Raw genomic sequence first — 18,231 nt, 5'->3', positions numbered from 1 at the left:
TGCCTGGTGCTTTTGTGAAGCATTCCTCCTCCCCGTTGCCGTTGGCTAATTAAACAATCAATGGTCTTTTAAACAGGGGGGGGGGAGGGGCATTGTTTATGTTTGTTACTACGTTACGTATTTTGGTGTTTATAAACTGCCCTGTAATCCTTGGGTGAAGGCCAGTCTAGAAATCTAATATATAAAAATCTAATAGTAATAATAAATAAACCTCAGGCCTTTCTTCACTTTGGCCTATAGTTTGTCTCCTCAGAAGCCCTCCCTGGAGTGATCCTACTCTGTGCTTTGTGGCTCAGGGTGGTCTAAATTTTGGGATGTAAGTGGGGACAAGAGCAAAGGATGGGTGCAAGCCATGGCACAGACAACAACTTCCTGTTTCTATTCCTAAGCATTTATAAATCTGGATAGGACTGCCAAAATGAATTATAGTGAGAGACTGGCATACTGCTTTTTAAAAATATTTAATTTCATCAAGTGTGATTTTCCAGAAAATGGTCTGTCTTCTTTTTTTAAAAAAACCCCAAAAAACAGTGATTATATGGTCTAAGCATATAGAAGACACAAAGACCTTAATAGGGACAAAGAAGTCAATTTTTCAGATTTTACGATGGTCACACCACGGCTGCCCATCCCCAGATTGTTCTGAAGAACTTACCGTATTTTTTGCTCTATAAGACTCACTATTTCACTCCTAAAAAGTAAGGGGAAATGTGTGTGCATCTTATGGAGCAAATGCAGGCTGCGCAGCTATCCCAGAAGCCAGAACAGCAAGAGGGATCGCTGCTTTTGCTGCACAGCGATCCCTCTTGCTGTTCTGGCTTCTGGGATTTAGAATATTTCTTTCTTGTTTTCCTCCTCCAAAAACGAGGTGCGTCTTGTGGTCTAGTGCGTCTTATAGGGTGAAAAATACGGTAGTTAAGAGTGTTAGGAGGTCCCACACAGAGTTACAATTGTCAGCGCTCTTAACAAAACTACGGTTCCCAGGATTCTTAGCAGGGAGGCGTGCTGCTAAAGGGATGTAATAGTGCTTTAAATGTATGGCGTGACTTGGGTACGTCCCAAAGTGAAGAGATGCAAACGCTTCTGCCCATTTGTGGCAAATCACACCATCAATAGAGCAGCCTCGCGTTGCAGAAGTTCCCCCTCCAGCAGCAGTTCACCGTTGTTCGTTGGCCATTGAGGCGGATCTTTGTCATCCCACAGAAATAGGATTGAGGCATGAAGCACCCGTAGGTATGGAACTGCTGAAATCCATCTAAAAGGAGAAGCATAGAATCATAGAATGACACGAGAAATTATGTCCATGTGCTTTCCATTCCAACATCATTTCTCATGCCTTGGGCGTATAGATCAGGGGTAACTCCTGTGGTACCCTCTAGTTATCGTTGTTCTACAACTCCCATATGTCCCAGCCAGCACCATGGACAGTGGTCAGGGATGACGGGAGCTGTGTCACAACAGCATCTGTTGCCCATCGGTTTCTGCATATAGTGGTGTCTCGGGTTAAGAACTTAATTCGTTCTGGAGGTCCATCCTTAACCTGGAACTGTTCTTAACCTGAGGTACCACTTTAGCTAATGGGGCCTCCCGCTGCCGCCGAACAATTTCTGTTCTCATCCTGAAGCAAAGTTCTTAACCCTAGGTACTATTTCTGGGTTAGCGGAGTCTGTAACCTGAAGCGTCTGTAACCCGAGGTACCACTGTATTGTGGTGTTAGCTGGATAAGCCCTTGGCCAGTGGGTGGCACCATGCAGGGAGGTTAGAAAATTTAAGTCAGTTACGGTTTCCCACTCCCAACATGGCATCCTGACTCTGTTAGCCCTACATGGCTTCTAGCTACCTCTAAAAATACTAATTCTACATTTGTAAGGAAACAAATCTTTCAGCAGGGCAGAACCTTTGGAACTCCCTGCCTATTGTCATCAGGCAGGTGCCTTCACTGAAAACACTGAATCATAGAAATGTTGAGTTGGAAGACACCACAAAGGGTCATGTAGCATAACTCCTGCAGTTTGTTTAGCCAAACCTATCCAGACATGCAGAATGTTCACATGCGTTTAAATCTTGTTTTTCAGCTATTGTTGATTTTAATCCATTTCTGTAAAGTTTTAAATTGTTGATTTAACTGATTGTTTCATTGTTTTATCCTTTTCGTAAACCGCTTTGAATTTCTTAAAAAAATTGACCGGAAGAATTAGAAAACAGGAAGACCAAAATGTCAATAAAGAATGGGGGAAAGATATTGTCAGGGAACTGCCATCAGTGCCGGAGGGAGAGAGCAAAAGCCAGAGGGATTATAGAGAGCCCCCAGGGATCGGGAGAAGCAGCTCCTCTTCTGGGGAAGAGAATAAACGCAGCTCCAGTGGAGAGGGGGTGCAGGAGTCGGATGTGGCGAGGCAGTCCCACGACTCCTTGCCTGGGACAAGCGGGGAAGGAAGGGGTCCTCCGCTGCCCACGCCCTCTCTGCGCAGAAGGCTTTCGCGCAGAGAGGGAAGGCGGAGACTGGGCGTCAAGGAACTTCTTTGCTGGAAGAAGTTTAAGAAACGCCCACTCACGGATTCTGCCAGCAATTGAGGCGGCCACGGGTGAGTGGCTCTCCGGACAGATAAAGTTTACATTAGCAGCCAGCCAGGGAGAGGTTTGCCCTGCTTGCGCACCAGCAACCCCCTTTTTTTCAGCAGGACTGGAATGACACTTGTAGTTTAACGTTGGAGAATGGTTGCAATGCAATTTCAATAGAATTGGATTAATAGAGAAGATGCAGGAAGAAAAAAAATTAACATAAAGACCCACAAAGGGGAGTCCATGGGAATTTATGGAATTCTCTTTTTGTTTTGGTTGTTTGACAATTGCTTGTAAATTTCAAAATCTGAATTTTATTTTTTAAACGTTTTTAAAGAAAAAAATACAACCAAGCAGTATATCAGTTTTAAGAAGCACAATTAAATAGTTGCAGGAAAAAAACAGGAGGGACAGATCTTGTAACTATTGCAAAAGATGTATAGCTCAGCCCAGCCCCCCGGAACCTGGCTTGGTGTAGTTCCAAATCGAGGAAAACTGGGACAGCAAAACTCTCACTTACCCAGACTGACAGTAATAGCCACACATCGTTTGCGGCCTATGCACATTCTCCTACCAGCGAGACACGTGCCGTCTAGTTCATAGAGACACGCTTTGCAGTAGAGGCTCCCTAGAATAGGGAACAGAATGAGACCCGCTAGCAACTCCTTGTAAGCAAAGATTTAATGGAAGATGCTGCCCCACAGAGCTCCAAGTACAGCTGGGAGAGATCCCTGCCAGAACCCCTGGAGAGCTACTGCCACTCAGTGTAAGGTAAAGGTAAAGGGCCCCTGGATGGTTAAGTCCAGTCAAAGGCAACTATGGGGTTGCGGCGCTCATCTCGCTTTCAGGCCGAGGGAGCTGGCATTTGTCCGCAGACAGCTTTCCGGGTCATGTGGCCAGCAGGACTAAACCGCTTCTGGCGCAACAGGACACCATGACGGAAACCAGAGCACGTGGAAACTCCATTTACCTTCCTGCCACAGCAGTACCTGTTTATACTTGAAGGCCCAGTATACCTGAAGGAGCGTCTCCACCCCCATCGTCCAGTCAAAGGCAACTATGGGGTTGCGGCGCTCATCTCGCTTTCAGGCCGAGGGAGCTGGCGTTTGTCCACAGACAGCTTTCCGGGTCATGTGGCCAGCATGACTAAACCACTTCTGGCCCAATGGGACACCGTGACGGAAGCCAGAGTGCACGGAAACGCCGTTTATCGTCCCGCCACCGTGGTATCTATTTATCTACTTGCACTGGCATGCTTTCAAACTGCTAGGTTGGCAGGAGCTGGGACAGAGCAACGGGAGCTCACCCCATCGCGGGGATTCGAACCACCAACCTTCTGATCGGCAAGCCCAAGGGGCTCAGTGGCTTAGACCACAGTGCTACCCATGTCAGTGTAGAGCATACTGAGCTAGAAGGGCCCAGGGTCTGAACACGTTAGCATCCTATGTTCCTAGTTGTGATGACCCACCTCTAGAACTCCGCTTTCTTAAATTGTTTTCTTATTCTTTAAGACGCATTTTTTTAAAAAAAATATTGTAAACCACTTTATTCAATATTAAAAATTCCCAGGTGTACGAAGCTGGGCAGCCTGGAAAAGGGGCCCATAGGAAAGGCAATAATATAAGAAGCAGCACAATCACAGATCATAATTGCAGCTGGAGAACTTACCTTTTTTTTTTTTTTAATAAGATATTTATTAAAGTTTTCAAAAATAATACATTGTGAAACAAAAAGAAAAGAAAAAACAAAAATACAAAAGTACAGAAATACAGAAATACAAAAATAAAAGCAATTTAAAAACACATAGAGTTTCCACTTACTTATTTTCTTTTGCCTGGGCCATGTTGTCCTTCTCAGTCAGGGACGATCTGCTCCCGCTCAACAGACAAAGAGCAGAGTGCATAACCTGACTGTTGTTTCACTTGCATGCCACTTTCATACATTATGGCACTAAAGGCACCTTGCCAGTGTGGTGAAGTGGTTAAGAGCGGTGGACTCGTAATCTGGTGAACCGGGTTCGTGTCTCCGCTCCTCCACATGCAGCTGCTGGGTGACCTTGGGCCAGTCACACTTCTCTGAAGTCTCTCGGCCTCACTCACCTCACAGAGTGTTTGATGTGGGGGAGGAAGGGAAAGGAGAATGTTAGCCGCTTTGAGACTCCTTCGGGTAGTGATAAAGTGGGATATCAAATCCAAACACCTCCTCTTCTTCTTCTACCTCATGTTGCGTCCACTTCAGGTTACGTGTTTTCATGTTGCGTCCCACGGCAACCCGGAAGTACCGGAATGGGTTATTTCCAGGGTTTGCCGCTCGTGCATGTGCAGACACACTAAACCATGCCACGTGCGTGTGCAGACGCAGCACTTCGGCTTGCGTCAGTTCCATGGTACGGACGGGCCTCCGGAACGGATCCCATCCATAACGCGAGGTTCCACTGTACATCTCCTTCTGGCAACTCCTGCTGGTGCCAAATGCATAGTTCTGCTTTCCTTTGGTCCATATCAGAGAGGTCAAGAGAGGCCGGTCTTGTTGTCTGGGCAACCCAGGACCTCCATACACCCTGCCAAGGCTTGTGCCCCAGGGAGGTCACTTTAAAGCCCTAAACGGCCTCAACCCAGTATACCTGAAGGAGCATCTCCACCCTCATCATTCAGCCCGGACACTGAGGTCCAGTGCCGAGGGCCTTCTGGCAGTTCCCTCACTGTGAGAAGTAAGGTTACAGGGAACCAGGCAGAGGGCCTTCTCAGTAGTGGCGCCCGCCCTGTGGATTGCCCTCCCACCATATGTCAAGGAAATAAAGAACTATCTGACTTTTAGAAGACATCTGAAGGCAGCTCTGTATGTTGTTGTTTAGTTGTTTAGTCGTTTAGTCGTGTCCGACTCTTCGTGACCCCATGGACCAGAGCACGCCAGACACTCCTGTCTTCCACTGCCTCCCGCAGCTTGGTCAAACTCATGCTGGTAGCTTCGAGAACAGTATCCAACCATCTCATCCTCTGTCATCCCCTTCTCCTTGTGCCCTCCATCTTTCCCAGCATCAAGGTCTTTTCCAGGGAGTCTTCTCTTCTCATGAGGTGGCCAAAGTATTGGAGCCTCAGCTTCAGGATCCGTCCTTCCAGTGAGCACTCAGGGCTGATTTCCTTCAGAATGGAGAGGTCTGATCTTCTTGCAGTCCGTGGGACTCTCCAGAGTCTCCTCCAGCACCATAAAGAACTATCTGACTTTTAGAAGACATCTGAAGGCAGCTCTGTATAGGGAAGTTTTTAATGTTTGATTCTATTTTTAATATTCTGTTGGGAGCCGCCCAGAGTGGCTGGGGAAACCCAGCCAGATGGATGAGGTATAAATAATAAATTACTACTACTACTACTACTACTAGGGCTCTCCCAGTTTGTTTTGGGCCCCACTCATCAAGCAGGCCACACGCTGGATCTGATCTTTGGGGCTGGCATAGATGTGATCATGCTCCCCACTGTGGAAGTGCCATGGTCTGATCACTACGCTCTGAAAGCCAAGATTGACTTCCCGCTCCTCCCCGGCTCGGGTGGCGAACCTATTTGGGCTCGTCCGCGAAAACTGATGGATCCTGATAGATTCCGGCAAGCCTTGCGGAACCCTGCTCCTCCTGGCGACTCATTAGATGACCTTGTTGAGGACTGGAATAACCGGCTCTTGGCAGCCATTGATGAGATCGCGCCTAAGCGCCCTCTGCAACCCCATCGAAACCGGGCACCTTGGTTTACTGAGGAGCTCCAGAAAATGAAGCGGGATCTCAGACGGCTAGAGCGAGTATGGCGACGGACTCGTGACGGAGCCTCAAGAACATCTTATAGGACGCTTATGAAAGCCTATGAGATGGCTATGAAAGGTGCTAAGAAATCTTACTTTGCAGCTTCCATTGCATCCGCTAGCTCTCGCCCGGCACAACATTTTAGAATAATTAGGTCAATAACGTCCTTAGGAGGACAACCAAATTTAAGCACAAATTCGACCCACAGCTGTGAGGCATTCGCGAGCTTTTTTGCGGAGAAAGTCCTGTTGCTCCGCCGTGAAGTCCCTGCCAATTTAGATACAGTGACTGAACTGGAGGCCCCTCGACTGACTTCAGGTCCAGTGTTGGACCATTTCGAGCGGATACTCCCTACTGATGTGGATAGATTCCTCCAAGTTGGTAGGCCCACCACCTGCCTCCTTGATCCGTGCCCATCTTGGCTAATTAAGGAGTGTCCAGATGTTGCGCGGACCCCCCTAGTTGAAATTATCAATTTGTCCCTTGACACGGGGACATTCCCAGGGGAACTGAAGGAAGCAGTGGTGTGTCCACTCTTAAAGAAAACTTCATTAGATCCCTTAGACCTGTCCAATTACTGCCCAGTTTCAAATCTTCCATACCTGGGTAAGGTAATTGAGAGAGCGGTTGCTGGACAGCTTGGTAGGTTTCTGGAGGAAACATCGGCATTAGATCCATTTCAGTCCGGTTTCCGTCCTGGTTTTGGGACGGAGACGGCTCTGGTTGCCCTAACAGATGATCTCCGTAGACAACTGGATCGAGGTGGGTCAGGACTGCTGATCCTTTTAGATTTGTCAGCAGCCTTTGACATGGTCGATCATGATCTTGTGGACCACCGCCTCGCAGACGTGGGGATACAGGGCATAGCCCGTAACTGGTTGTGCTCTTTTATCTCTGGTCAGGGACAGAGGGTGGCACTAGGGAGGGAAATGTTGTTGTGCCACTCCTTGGTGTGTGGAGTGCCGCAGGGCGCAATTCTCTCCCTGATGCTTTTTAACATCTTTATGCGCCCCCTTGCCCAGATTATACGGAGCTTTGGGCTGGGCTGTCACCAATATGCTGATGACACTCAGCTCTATCTGCTGATGGATGGCCACACCGACTCGGCCCCGAACACACTGACCAGATGCTTGGAAGCTGTGGCTGGATGGTTTCGTGGGAGCCGATTGAAACTAAATCCTTCGAAGACAGAGGTCCTATGGCTGGGTCGGGATGGCATGGGGATGAGGGACCAACTCCCTTCTCTTGCAGGGGCCCAATTAGTGCCATTGCCTTCTGTTAAGAGTTTGGATGTAATCCTTGACGCCTCCCTTTCCATGGAGGCGCAAGTTACAGCAACAGCCAAGGCGACATTTTTCCACCTTCACCGCATCAAGCAGTTGGTCCCTTACCTTTCCCGCCCCGACCTGGCCACAGTGATCCATGCGATGGTCATCTCCAGGCTTGACTACTGTAATTCGCTCTACGCGGGGCTGCCCTTGAAGCTGACCCAGAAACTCCAGCGGGTGCAGAATGCTGCAGCGAGGCTCCTCACGGGGTCTCTGCCATGGGAGCATATTCACCCAGTGCTTTTCAAACTGCACTGGCTCCCGGTGGAGTACAGGGTCAGATTTAAGGTGCTGCTTTTGACCTTTAAAGCCCTTCACGGCCTAGGACCCTCGTACCTACGGGACCGCCTCTCCCGGTATGCCCCACGGAGAGCCTCAAGGTCCATAAATAGCAACACCCTAGTGGTCCCGGGCCCCAAGGAAGTTAGATTGGCTTCGACCAGAGCCAGGGCCTTTTCAACTCTGGCTCCGGCCTGGTGGAACGCTCTGCCTCTGTCAGCATCGCCCTTGAGCCAGTGTACCAACTGGACTCATGCACTACAACCCGACTGGGCTAGGCGAGCTGGGTAGCACTGCCAGCGACCACCTTTCTCACAGGGACAGGTCACCGTGCTGTGGACTCACAGCTTAGAGCTGAGAGCACCGGATTCACTTGCACAATAATACAGTCATTGCGCAGCAGAGTTTTGCAGAGTCTTGCAGAGTATAAACCACTCGGAGAGCAGCTCTGTAGAATATCTTCCTTTTCTTCTATAGCTACAACTATGATACAAAACTATATACAGAGCTAAAAGATCTAAGCATAAATTATGGTGTAAAGATATGAACTTTTCAGCATGCACGACACTTAAGGAAAATATGTACAAGATGATGTACAGATGGTACATAACGCCGATAAAATTGTATAAAATTTATAGAACAGGCGACAAACTGTGTTGGAAATGTAAGAGTAAAGAGGGCGAATTTATTCACATGTGGTGGACGTGCGAGATTCTCAAAAAATTCTGGGAATCTATCTATAATGAATTAAAAAAAATTCTTAAATATACGTTTGTTAAAAAACCTGAAACCTTCCTGCTGGGGATAATTGGCAAAGATATTAAAGAAGAAGACAGAACCCTTCTTCAATACGCAACAGCGGCCGCTAGAACCCTCATAGCACAGTACTGGAAAACAGCAAAAACCCCAACATTAAAGGAGTGGCAATTTAAATTAATGGATTATTTAGAATTGGCAAAATTGACTCAGAAAATAAGAAATCAAAAACGTACAAAATTTAGTAATGAATGGGATAAATTTAGAATATATATGGAAATAGAGACAAGGGGAAAATCAAAATGTTAATCAGAAATATATATGTATCTAAAAAAAAAAAATCACAGTAGGCATGAGATAACGCTTACTACGTTATAAATTTTATTTTGGAATAGATACAGCAGAAAGATAATTAAGATAACATTATCCGAAATCGAGATAAAGGGAAGTCGATCAATGTTGTTGTAAAATTAATGTAAGTTGTGTCGTTTATGTTGTACGTATTTTATGTTCTTTTTCTTTTCTTTTTTTTCTTTCTTTTTATGTTTATTTCATTTATTTTTGTCTGTTGTATGTCTGTGAAATATATTTATGCAAAACTTAATAAAAATATTTAAAAAAAAGAGATCTAAGCATAAATCAATGCTACACTGAGAGTCTGCAGCTGCTCTTAGCAGCAACCTTATCTCTAGACACGATCTCTAACACTCTCTCTCTCTCCGATACACTGACTGACTGACTGACTCACTCACTGACTGATTCACTTACTGACTAAGTAGAAAGCAGAACATTGCTCCTCCTCTCTGTAGAATCAGCAGGCTCCTCAGGAGATTCTTGGATATGGGAGGGGTGAAATCTCCTCAGCCTCATGAGACCAGGGCCCTGCAGGATCTGATTTATTTCCGCAGGGCCTGTAAGACAGAGTTGTTCCGCCTGGCCTTTGGCTTGGAGCCAATTTGATTCCCTCCCTCCCTCTCTTTCTTTTTTCTTTTCCTTCTCCTGCGATGAGGCTACATTTTAATATTTTAATGTTCCATTATTTTAATGTTGTATTTTATTTTTGTTTTTAAGTTGTAATCATTCATCTTGTTTTTATTATTGCTTGTAAGCCGCTCTAAGCCCGGCCTTGGCTGGGGAGGGCGGGGTATAAATAAAAAATTATTATTATTATTATTATTATTATTATTATTATTATTACTACTACTACTACTACTACTTTGGTGCTGCTAACGCAGCCATTTGACATCACCCCTGGAGGCGCACTCCATTGTCACTCAAGACAAACAGGTGCAAACCACAAGTCAAAGTTAATTAAAGACAATCTGTGGTATGTACACAGCCAGACTGAAAGTTTTGTGCTTCCTGCCCCCCAAAGCAATATGAAAAAGTCTCCTGGGCTGTGGATTCCCACTTTCACTGTTGTTGAGACTCACCAGAAAGCTGGTTGCAAAGGACAGAAAACTGTCCGGGGCACGTTTTGCTACCTTTTCTCTTCGTTGGTGTAATGAAGCTGACGGTAGGAGACTCAGTCAGGGTTGGGTGAAGGTAGAGGAACAGAAAAGGTAGGCCTGGGAGGAGTCCTGGCTTGAGGAAGAAAGCCCTCCTCACAGAACCCAGTTTGTATAATGTGAACCTGGCTGGGCAGATTCAGAAACTTTTAAAAACAACATTAGGTACGTTCAAGAACTACAACCACGACACATTCTTGCAAATCACTAGATGCTTCCTTGATCTAGTGGTGCACAGTGTGTTCAGATTAAGCCAGTCTCATTACACCCACCTCAGCGAGGCTGCTAATCGCCTCCACCTATTAATTAATAACCCAAGATCACAGCATCTTTCCAATAGTTCCTGGACTTTCATGCAGGGTCAAGATCTCCCTCACCTGGCTAGTCCTCACTCTCTGAGGACATCTATCTCCAATAACACATATAATTCTGTATCTTATCAGAGACTCTTTCAAGTCACCAAAACCACAATTCTGCTCACCCTTCTTAATCCTGAGAAATACCAAGCCATAGTTTGACCTGCTTTTCTGATGCATGGAAAAAAGGAAATATTTGTTTCTTTCAAAAATTTCATTCTGTTTAGGCATGCAGGATTCCTCAAATTTATCCATTATTTCTATAAGTTTGTATTTTCAAACCCACCCACCCCAGAAACAGAAAGAGCTTCTTTTATTTATACTTTTCAAGTTTATACATTTCAATAGTTTTATACATTTCACTAATTTTACATTCATTTTGACATTTCAAAACTTGACTTCCATCCCCCTCTTTCTGCAGTTCCTTAAATTTGTTTTGAATATCTTCTGCATATCCAAATTTACTTAATATACTCATTTATTCATCTTCTTCAAAGACATACTCTTCTAAAACCGCAGGTTGTTACAATAATCCTGCCAATGTTTTATTCTGTTTATAATTTATCCGTAAATATTCAATAAACCATTTCCATTCACCTACAGCAAAGTTATTATTAATGCCCAGTGCCTTCTCTTCACACAACAAAATGGATTACAGTGGTACCTCGGGTTAAGTACTTAATTTGTTCCGGAGGTCCGTTCTTAACCTGAAACTGTTCTTAACCTGAAGCACCACTTTAGCTAATGGGGCCTCCCACTGCCGCCGTGCCACTGCCACACGATTTCTGTTCTCACCCTGAAGCAAAGTTCTTAACCTGAGGTACTGTTTCTGGGTTAGCAGAGTCTGTAACCTGAAGCGTATGTAACACGAGGTACCACTGTATTTGATCCTATCGCTTTTGCCTTCTGATTCGCTCATACCTTTATCTGCTGGCTTAATCCACCAGCTGCCCACAGGGTGCGTTTTTCTAAAAGCCCACCTTCTAGCAGGGAGACTTTATCAGGCATCTCTTTTTCCGCCTTTATGAAAATTTCCACCAACTGAGAAGAAGCAAGAGATTCCAGCATGATCCAGTCCCTTATTTTTGCCACCTGTGTGCTGCTTTGCCTAGATCTCAGCCTGGCAGGTAAGTCTAATTCTGGTGTAACCGTTTACATTGAATTGCATTTGCCATTTTAGTGCCCATTCGCTCAGTTTGGAGAGGTCCTGTGAGAGCTCTTCACAGTCTCTTTTTGTTTGGAACTATAATAATAATATAAGGGACACAGGTGGCGCTATGGCTTAAACCACAGAGCCTAGGGCTTGCTGATCAGAAGGTTGGCAGTTTGAATCTCCACAACGGGGTGAGCTCGGTTGCTATCCCTGCTCCTGCCAACCTAGCAGTTCGAAAGCACGTCAAAGTGCAAGTAGATAAATAGGTACCGCTCTGGTGGGAAGGTAAACGGCGTTTCCATGCGCTGCTCTGGTTCGCCAGAAGTGGCTTAGTCATGCTGGCCACATGGCCCGGAAGGTGTACACCGGCTCCCTCGGCCAATAAAGTGAGATGAGTGCTGCAACCCCAGAGTCATCTGTGACTGAAACAATTGGTCAGGAGTCCCTTTACCTTTACCTATAATAATAATAATTTTATTATTTATACCCTACTCATCTGGCAGGGTTTCCCCAGCCACAAGTTTGTGATTTTCCTCATGGAAATTCATAGAATAGAATGGTCGTGTCAGAAGGCACCACGGGGGTCATTGAGCCCAACCCTCTGCAATGCTGGATTTTTTTGCCCAACATGGGCCTCAAACCCAGAACCCTGGAATTAGGAATCATATGCTGTACAAAATGAGCTATCCCTTCAGCATTTTAGTGTGCATTTTTTAAATATTGTTGTTGTTTAGTCATTTAGTCATGTCCAACTCTTTGTGACCCCATGGACCAGAGCACCCCAGGCACTCCTGTCTTCCACTGCCTCCCGCAGTTTGGTCAAACTTATGCTGGTAGCTTCAAGAACACTGTCCAACCATCTCGTCTTCTGTCGTCCCCTTCTCCTTGTGCCCTCCATCTTTCCCAGCATCAAGGTCTTTTCCAGGGAGTCTTCTCTTCTCATGAGGTGGCCAAAGTATTGGAACCTCAGCTTCAGGATCTGTCCTTCCAGTGAGCACTCAGGACAGATTTCCTTCAGAATGGATAGGTTTGATCTTCTTGCAGTCCATGGGACTCTCAAGAGTCTCCTCCAGCACCAGAATTCAAAAGCATCAATTCTTCAGCAATCAGCCTTCTTTATGGTCCAGCTCTCACTTCCATACATCACTATTGGGAAAACCATAGCTTTAACTATACGGACCTTTGTTGGCAAGGCAATTTTGTCCAATATAGGCATTTTTGCAAATCAAGTTTCCCGGTTATAATGCATTTTATATGTTGTTTTTCACTTAATACTTAAGTGCAAACCGAACCAAATTTCTCAATGCACACTAGACGTAGACAACTCTGATTTTGCCATCACATCTCCTCAACAGGAACTGGCTTCTCGATGGATCTAGCTGTAGGATATTGTTACATGCACACTTCCCTTCTCCAAGTGTGACTTGGTTCCAGGGGATCTTGTCCTTACTCAGAGTTTGGTTTCCTCGGAATAAGGTTAAATTGGAGATTGGCATTTTGTAAAATTTGTATTTATTTACAATTATGCAGGTTGAGCACAGGTGGAGGCTCACAGAATTAGCACAGCAACAGATGCTGCTCCCCCATGAGGGGTTTTTTTTGGGGGGGGCACTGCACCCTAAAGATTCTGCCAAATCTCTGACTCAGCTTTTCCACCTAGAGCCAAACTTTGCTAAGTCAGGACTGCTTGTATTTCACCCAGAAGAAGAAGGAGCACATTCCATAGTGAAAATAAACATGCAAAAAGTGCATTATACATGGGGAAGCGGCTTAGCAAAAAATGTATACCCATACAGTATTAGGATAAATTAGCACCAAAATGATAATGTATTTTTATGGGGATGGGGGGGGGGTGGGATTGCCAAAAGATGTGGAAATGCGGAAAATAGAACTTAAGGTTGGAAAAATGAGAGCTGGAGAGAAACGAACATTGACAGATTTGCCCAATGTGTGAAATGGCTCCATGTTAGGTAAAGGTAAAGGACCCCTGGACGGTTAAGTCCAGTCAAAGGCAACTATGGGGTTGCGATGCTCATCTCGCTTTCCGGCGTTTGTCCACAGACAGCTTTCCAGGTCATGTGGCCAGCAGGACTAAACTGCTTCTGGCACAATGGGACACCGTGATGAGTGCCAGAGCAGTGCACGGAAACACCTTCCCGCCGGAGTGGTACCTATTTATCTACTTGCACTTCTGATGTGCTTTCAAACTGCTAGGTTGGCAGAAACTGGGACAGAGCAACAGGAGCTCACTCCATCGCAGGGATTTGAACTGCCGACCTTCCAATCGACAAGCCCAAGAGGCTCAGTGGTTTAGACCACAGAGCCACCCGCGTCCCCGCATTAAACCCAAACGACAGGGTTGTTTCTAATGTATCTGACCTGCACTGCTTCCTGTGACAGAGCGCACCAGATGCTACAGCTGTCTCATGAACTACCCTGGATCTGGGTGCATAACTGGAGGAAAGGCATGTTCGGCCGACCTAGACAGAGGACAGAATTGTCTAACGCTCCATTTTTTCCATGGTAAGTCGTGGTCCCATGACCACACATTCTCTCTTCTGAATGGGCATTTTGTTCATTTGTTGCCCCGTCACGAGGCAACTGTCTCACGTTGCCAAATGGTAGAGCCAGCTGTGGAGCAGGTTAGATAGATAAGATAAAGATTTATTCGTATTAGCCAATGGCCATAGCAACAGTAAAACATTACAGTATATGCAGAAAAGGAAATTTGATATAAGAGCACTGAATCATTGATATAAGTCCTGAATCAGCCATCAGTTAGTGGCCCTTATTCTGATTGCCCTCGCTATGAACCTAGCAACCTTTGCTGCTATCTGCTCATTTTGATCTGATAGAAGAAAGGACATTGTGGCAGTGGTTGAGCGCCCTGGGATGGTTAGTACGAGTGGGGTGAGGATCTCGTACCTCAGGTCTTTGTAGAGAGTGCAAGACAGGAGGACGTGTGCCACTGTTTCGGTATTACCGTCTCCACAGGGGCAAACACGTTTCTCAGGCGGGATCTTTTGGAATCGACCCTCCAGTACCTCAGATGACAAAACATCCAGTCTTGCAAGTGTAAAAGCACGTCTGTATTTTGGGATAATAAGTTTGTGCAGATATGGGACCAGAGAAACAAAATGGAGAGGTGGAAAATGAACATACCAAGGGCAGGATTTCCTTATAGTGGTCTGGAGCAGGTTTGAAAGTGTCCCGAGTAATGTGCCCCCCCTCCCTGAGCCCTAACAACTCTCACCCATGCTCCATCCCCCACGTACCCCCCCCACTCACCAGTCCCCCTTAGTAGAATCATAGGATTGTAGAGTTCAGTGCAGAAGTCGGCTGAAGCATCCGCCATCCATATACAGTGGTACGTCTGGTTACATACTTAATTCGTTCTGGAGGTCCCTTCTTAACCTGAAACTTAACCTGAAGCACCACTTTAGCTAATGGGGCCTCCTGCTGCTGCCGCACCGCCAGAGCACAATTTCTGTTCTCATCCTGAAGCAAAATTCTTAACCTGAGGTAATATTTCTGGTTTAGCGGAGTCTGTAACCCGAAGCGTATGTAACCTGAATTCGTATGTAACCTGAGGTACTACTGTACATGCAAGGGTAGCTCACCACTAGCCTCGCATTTTATTACCTTTTTGCAGAAGAACAAGAGCTGTTGCGTGTCCAAGGTTGCACCAGGCCTGGTATTGACATCTGTGGCACAGAACAGAAAAGCGGTGACTATACCATCAAGTTTGAGTGCTGCGTGGAACCGGAGATGTGCAACAGGGTTTTCTGGGAAAGCGGTACAGATTATCCCGAGGATATGGATTCGTTGTGATCAGTCTCCAAAGCAGTCAGAGAAGGACCTGTGGGTCGTGCTGCTTTCCTGACGCTCCATCATGTGTGTGCACACACTGGCGTACTCCTCCTCCCCCCCCCTTCACTTCAGCTTCCCTCTTGTATGATTAGGGATGGGAGAGAAAACCGTATTTTAATGCAAACTCACCTCTCACTCGTGGACAACCCCCAACCTAGCTATCCTTCAAAACGCACACTTCGACAAAATTTCTCAATGCTGTTCCCCTCCCCCCCCCAGAAAAGCGTACTAAAAGAATTTACCATATTTTTTCCCTCCTAAAAAGTAAGGGGAAATGTGTGTGCATCTTATGGAGTGAATGGAGGCTGTGCAGCTATCACAGAAGCCAGAACAGCAAGAGGGATTGCTGCTTTCACTGTCTAGCAATCCCTCTTGCTGTTCTGGCTTCTGAGATTCAGAATATTTTTTTCCTTGTTTTCCTCCTCCAAAAACTAGGTACGTCTTGTGGTCTGGTGCGTCTTATAGAGCGAAAAATACGGTAAATTAGGGGAAAGTGTTTTAAAAAGCACCCTTATTTTCATGGAACTAACACCAAAAATGCATTTTATTAGGGGAAATTGCTTGTAAACAAAATGCACGTGAAGACAAAAATTCGTATGAAGACAAAACTGCATATGGAGACAAAAATGCGTATGAAGTTTTGTTCACTCAAGAAACAAAACAAAAGCAAACTATTGTGGGAATGGGGACAACTGAATTTAAGATTGGGAAAATGACAAAGGGAGAGAAACCCAAACTTGGTTGATTTGTCCACTCCCATAACAACATTTCACCGAGACCAGACGAATGAATTATCTTCCAGAAAATCTCATAGCCTTGCGTGTATGCACCAAATAAATAAAATCCAAATAAACTACATGGTGGTCCCAAAGGAAGTCTCTGAAATGCTTTATCTCTGAAATGCTTTATCTCTGAAATGCTTTATCATTCCTGAGAAACTGCAGACAGCTTTGCAATAGTCTCAGACTTTAGCACTTGCAAAGTCAATTGCCCCATGCAGGACATTGCTTATCCACTGGATCACACTGGAGGAATTCCAGTTGATCAGTCTGCTCTGTATTCTGCTCTGGTCAGACCTCACCTGGAGCACTGTGTCCAGTTCTGGGCACCACAGTTCAAGAAGGACACTGACAAATTGGAACGTGTCCAGAGGAGGGCAACCAAAATGGTCAAAGGCCTGGAAACGATGCCTTATGAGGAACGGCTAAGGGAGCTGGGCATGTTTAGCCTGGAGAAGAGGAGGTTAAGGGGTGATATGATAGCCATGTTCAGATATATAAAAGGATGTCACATAGAGGAGGGAGAAAGGTTGTTTTCTGCTGCTCCAGAGAAGCGGACACGGAGCAATGGTTCCAAACTACAAGAAAGAAGATTCCACCTAAACATTAGGAAGAACTTCCTGACAGTAAGAGCTATTCGACAGTGGAATTTGCTGCCAAGGAGTGTGGTGGAGTCTCCTTCTTTGGAGGTCTTTAAGCAGAGGCTTGACAACCATATGTCAGGAGTGCTCTGATGGTGTTTCCTGCTTGGCAGGGGGTTGGACTCGATGGCCCTTGTGGTCTCTTCCAACTCTATGATTCTATGATTCTATGACTGTTGGCAAGCTGTGCTCACTGTCTGTTAAAGATGATTACGGAGGCGACTTTTGCATATAGCCCACAAATTCTCAATGGGATTTACGTCCATGGAATTCCCTGGCCAATCAAGTAGCTGTATTTGCTGCTCTGTCATGAATTTCTTCACCCCTTTTGATGTGTGACAGGGGGCTAGGTCCTGCTGCAATATCCCAGTACCATCAGGATACTTCTTTTCCAGCTCTGGAATAACTCTCTTTCATAGAACCTCAATATAATGTGGCGAGCGCATCATTCCTTCTTCTGGATGCAGGCTTCCGACACTATAATGATCAATGCGGGGTTTTTTGAGCACAGGATTACGAGTAAGATAGAAAACTTGCTTTGTTTCAATTAATTTGCACAAGGGTGTAGGAGGGATTTATGAGAGTCACAAAAGGCAGGCACGCAGGAATAGATGAATTTTAACTAAAAGTTAAATGCAATTAATATTGAGACATTAAAAACAAACAAAACAACACCACCAAAATCTACACCCTGGGTCCAGGGCCGGATTTAGGTTTGATGAGGCCTGAAATATACTCGAGAGTGGATTTCATGCTCTTTTTTCAGCTCATAGTGGTGAGGAGGAATGGCAGTTCCCCCACAATATCTGCTTTATATACATTATTTACACAATGGGCTGCACATGATTGGATAATTCCGGGATTCTCCTGTAGGCCAATCAGGTTGTAGATTCACTTCCACCTGGAGCTGGATTGGGTGGCTCCTGCGGACCAATCATACTGCTGCATTGTTCTAGGACCAATCAGACTGCTGCATTCTGAATCCTGTTGTTCTAGGACCAATCAGACTGCTGCATTTTGGATCCTATTCAACTCAGTACATAACAAGGCCCTAAGCTACTGAAGGTAATGGGGCCTTTTATATGTCCAGCTGTCCTTTGTCAACAACAAATTGTCGCTGGTTTTTGTTGTTGTTGTTGTTAAATATATGCTATTTGGTAATTTATGGACCTAATAGGTATCTAGCGGGACGCAGGTGGCGCTGTGGGT

The 18,231-nt window shown here is 45.6% G+C and overlaps 1 long non-coding RNA gene across 1 annotated transcript; it reads left to right on the top strand.

Moving 5' to 3' along the window:
- The first annotated feature begins 11,584 nt into the window (after window positions 1–11,584).
- On the top strand, window positions 11,585–16,473 carry LOC307209178. The gene is made up of 3 exons (XR_013835384.1): window positions 11,585–11,706; window positions 14,133–14,255; window positions 15,385–16,473. It is a non-coding gene; the product is annotated as an uncharacterized lncRNA (long non-coding RNA).
- Window positions 16,474–18,231: the final 1,758 nt, after the last annotated feature.

Source organism: Podarcis cretensis (assembly GCF_951804945.1).
Source record: "Podarcis cretensis genome assembly, chromosome: 2".
NCBI classification, from domain to species: Eukaryota; Metazoa; Chordata; class Lepidosauria; order Squamata; family Lacertidae; genus Podarcis; species Podarcis cretensis.
Note: the sequence above shows the minus strand (reverse complement) of the source record. Positions and strands in the feature narration are given on the sequence as shown.